Here is a 4585-nt window from a genome sequence, read left to right as displayed (position 1 = left end):
AGAAATGGGACTGGCTCTCTGGGCTTGAGCCCATGAGAAACAGAAAATAAAAAAATTTTTTATAAATTATATTTACTTAAAATATTGGTCGTCATTGCTCCATTCTCCAACCAAGTTAAACAGAAAGAATATAATGGCAATGTATTACAGCAAGCCTGGCCAACCCAAATTGTTTTGCGGACCACTTTGATTACGCGTAACATTACGGTGGGCCACAATTTAGGCAAACATGCTTTTTAAAAAGACTTTCAGGATACGACATGAAATTCGAATATATTTTGGCTCCACGATAGGAACAAAAACTCATCATACGACGTTACATTAGTTCGCAGCACCATTTTTTATTCACTTCTGTTCATTGGTCTCAGTCCGGGTGTTTGCTTCGTCGTAGAAGGATCTCGCTCGATAAAGGAAATCTTGAGGTATTATCAGAAAGTGACTGGTTTTATTGAAAAGAAACATCCCAAAAAGGTTTACGCTAGCTGTATTGCTGCTCAGAGTAATAGCATTTGCCTAAGTAATTTTAGAAATATTTTAAAAAGTAGGCAAAGCCAAACCTCTTTGGATAGATATTTTACAAAGCGACCTCTATCCAGTGAAAGTGCTGGTGGAAGTGAAGGAAAGACAGCAAAAAGCAGTGAATAAAAAATTTTAAAAACTATATATAAAACAACACTAATTTTTTTAATCTTTTCTAAGTTATTTTTAAGTTATTGTTACATTATGTTATGTAAGTTAAGTTTTAGTATCATTTCCCTTCTCCCTCTCCTCCGCCACCAGTTTACACCTCCACCGTCGTCTATCCTCAAAGGTAAAGTGCAAATAAAACTACATTTTTTTTTAAAATCAATTATTATTCTATTATGGTTATTTATACATTTACAACTACAAAACGCATTTTTCAGTGTTTTCCTTACTATAGTTATTTTTTTAATGTACTACTTATCTTTAATTTGAATGTGTTTTTCGTGTTGGAACGAATTATTTGGTTTTACATATAATCGTATGGGGGGAAATGATTCACCTTACGACATTTGAATGATACGATCTCAGTTTCGGAACGGATTAATTTCGTATCCTGAGGTACCACTGTACTTTAATTTAAAAATAGCTCTCATTACATGATTTTGTTGTATTTGTAATCGGTTTGCGATATAATCGGATGTAATTCCCCATATAATTATGCCATATTGAATTTTTGGTTCTATACAGGTGTGATATAGCCTAGTCGTATTATCGCATTTATATTCAGAAAGTCCTGTATTTTCCTAATTATGCCAGTAAACTTAGCGACAGTCTTTGTCAAATCTTATCAAATCTGAGTTTATCGTCTATCAAAACACCGAGATATTTTATGCAGTTAATTGTTTCTATCTTCTTTTCATTTATTTCAATTTGAAGTTGTTCCATATCAACAATTTTATTTTTATTTACAAAGCAGAGATGTTTTATTTTATTTGAGCTCATGTAGTCAGTTAATTTACAAAGGACGTTATTTAAGGATGATTGTCAAAACGAACCCAGAAACTTGTTATAGATTTCCTTAGTGAAAGTTCGGTAAGGGTAACCGAAATCGTTAATTAAATTGTAGCGAATGATCCAGACAGGACCTTCATCACAAAAATTTAAGTAAAATTTGTTTATTTTTGGTCGCGTATTTTCCTTTTCCTATTTACTATGTTAAAATGACCTCGTTTAACGCTGTTTCATTTAGCGCTTTGTCGTCTAGGAACGCATTCTAAGCGGTAAACGGTCTTACTGTATATATAAAAACGAACGGTTGCATTATATTCCTTATACATCACTTAATATAAAACTAACAAACTTTCTATTTTAGAAATGTATTATATTGTAATACCCCGAACTTACGCGATAGGTGGGACCGAGCGATAACCGCGTAAGTCGGGGTATAATTTCGCAATTTGTGTAAAAACCAAGTGGGATGTATGTAAGCTAATAAATGTTCTCATTAATCTTATCTCGTCTTTTGATTCGTTCACGGTTACGAGAAATCACCACAAAGAGTATCTCGAGTCTCCGTAGATATAACAAACACAGAAATAAATAACACAAAATAAATTGTAGCTATGCGTCGATTCCGCGCGACATGTCCGAACACGTAACCCGAACAATAGTGTGGGGGGAGTGAGTAATCGAGAGTTGCGTGCCGCTCAAACAAAAGACGAATCGACGAGATTTGAAAATCGCGTAACTCCGGGTTCGCGTAAGTCGAGGTATTATTATATTTTAATAATTCAGAACTAGGATGAATTGAAGTTCACGATCACGATTAAAACAAAGGAATTAACACCACTTAGACAAAATTTAAAGCGATTTATACCAAAGTTAGATACTTAATTCTCCTAACTTTAATTACTTTTGTAATTTCTGTTTTTATTGGCATGTTTTCATTCATTCCTTATTATCAATTGAAAGAAACAAGCAGCTCTTCGCTTGCCATTCGTCATTTGCAGACGAACGACAACCCAGAACTCACCACGTGGAGGTGGCTGCTTCAGAGTTCCACCAAGAGTTGGAAAGAATGCAACTTTATAAGCGACTGACATCACTTGTCGAGTTTCATTCGTCCTAACTCACACAATGAAAATATTTATAATACCGAACCTCAATAAACAAAAAATTCTCGCCCTGCGCGAAATTTAATATTACGGGACACAGAAAGCCCGCATCTTTATAGGCCCGCGGGAGTAAAGAGGCCGACGAGAGATGGAGAGTCCACCGAGTGTCCCGCATGTTTAAGGCCCGCTCGGGTGAAAACAGAAGACGCCGAGGAAAGGCGGAGAAGGCTCTCTGTGTCCTGAATCATTAAGGCTTGCTTGAGTAAAGACAGGAGATGCTGACGGGGCGAAGAGAATTCTCTGTGTCACGTTTAGTTAAGGCTCGTCCGAGTAAAGAGGCCTACGAGAGATGGACAGTCCTCCGAGTGTCCCGCATGATTAAGGCCCGCTCGGATGAAGGAAAAGCGTAAATCCGCCTTTCCTCGGCGTCTTCTGTCTTTACCCGAGCGGGCCTTAAACATGAGGGACACAGAAAGCCTTCTCTGCCTCGGCGTCTTCTGTCTTTACCCGAGCGGGCCTTAAACATGAGGGACACAGAAAGCCTTCTCTGCCTCGGCGTCTTCTGTCTTCACCCGAGCGGGCCCTAAATATACGTGCGGCACACAGAAAGCCTTCTCCGCCTTTCCTCGGCGTCTTCAGTCTTCACCCGAGCGGGCCTTAAAGATGAGGGACACAAAGAGCCTTCTCCGCCTTTCCTCGGCGTCTTCTGTTTTCACCCGAGCGGGCCTTAAACATGCGGGACACTCGGTTGACTCTCCATCTCTCGTCGGCCTCTTTACTCCCGCGGGCCTATAAAGATACGGGCTTTCTGTGTCCCGCATCTTTAAGGCCCTCTCGCGTGAAAACAGAAGATGCCGAGGAAAGGTGGGTAGGCTCTTGGTGTCCTAAGACCCGCTCGGATAAAGACTGAAGACGCCGAGGAAAGGCGGAGAAGGCTTTCTGTGTGCCGCACGCATATTTAGGGCCCGCTCGGGTAAAGACAGAAGACGCCGAGGCAGAGAAGGCTTTCTGTGTCCCTCATCTTTAAGGCCCGCTCGGGTAAAGACAGAAGACGCCGAGGAAAGGCGGATTTTACGCCTTTCCTTCACCCGAGAGGACCTTAATCATGTGGGACACACGGAAGACTGTCTCGTCGGCCTCTTTACTGGAGCGAGCCTTAACTAAACGTGACACAGAGAATTCTCTTCGCCCCGTCAGCATCTCCTGTCTTCACCCAAGCAAGCCTTAATGATTCAGGACACAGAGAGCCTTCTCCGCCTTTCGTCGGCGTCTCCTGTCTTTACAATGGAAAAAACTAACAATACATTGTAACAATTCGTTACGTATTGTTAGAATATATTTTTAACAACGTGTGACGTATTACGATCACATCGTGATTTTACGTCACTTGTTACGTAAATATATTAATTGGTTTGAAATATTTCAGAAAGGATTATTTTATTAAAATAATATTTATTAGAAACAGGATTATTTTAACTTTTTAAAGATAATGTTTTTTTCTAATAAATAAAATTATAAAAATGAAATTTAAATATAATCATTTCTGTAAACATTTATCTTACTTGTGCATCTTTAATCTTAATACAGTACTTTCCATTTGTTGACTGCAGTTACTAAAAACACAAGTGCTTATGTTGCCATGGGAGTATCATAAGCATTAAGATTTCCATAACCAAGATCAATATATCCTATTACTTCTTTCCCATCGCAATAAACTTGTATTTTCAATAGCCATTTCATCAATAATTAAGCAACACAATAGTGGATGGGTTGAAATTTTAATTTCATCTCTGATTTTATGAGACTGTTCAGTAAAGCGAGGACTACCATCAATATAAGAAGACCATTTCTGTAGAGCAGTGTTGTTCAACCTTCTTGAATATGCGACCCCTTTACAAGTTAAAAAATTCTGGCGACCCTCCCTAGGACCATATTAAAACTATATCAGTGATTTTAAAAACTATGCATTTAATTTTCTTTCTGTTGAGACAAATTATTGTTGATTA

This window comes from Centruroides sculpturatus, unplaced genomic scaffold (assembly GCF_000671375.1).
Source record: "Centruroides sculpturatus isolate CEXI.00-Female unplaced genomic scaffold, Cexi_2.0 scaffold616, whole genome shotgun sequence".
NCBI lineage: Eukaryota > Metazoa > Arthropoda > Arachnida > Scorpiones > Buthidae > Centruroides > Centruroides sculpturatus.
The sequence above is the reverse complement of the archived record's forward strand: the minus strand, read 5'-3'. Positions refer to the sequence as shown.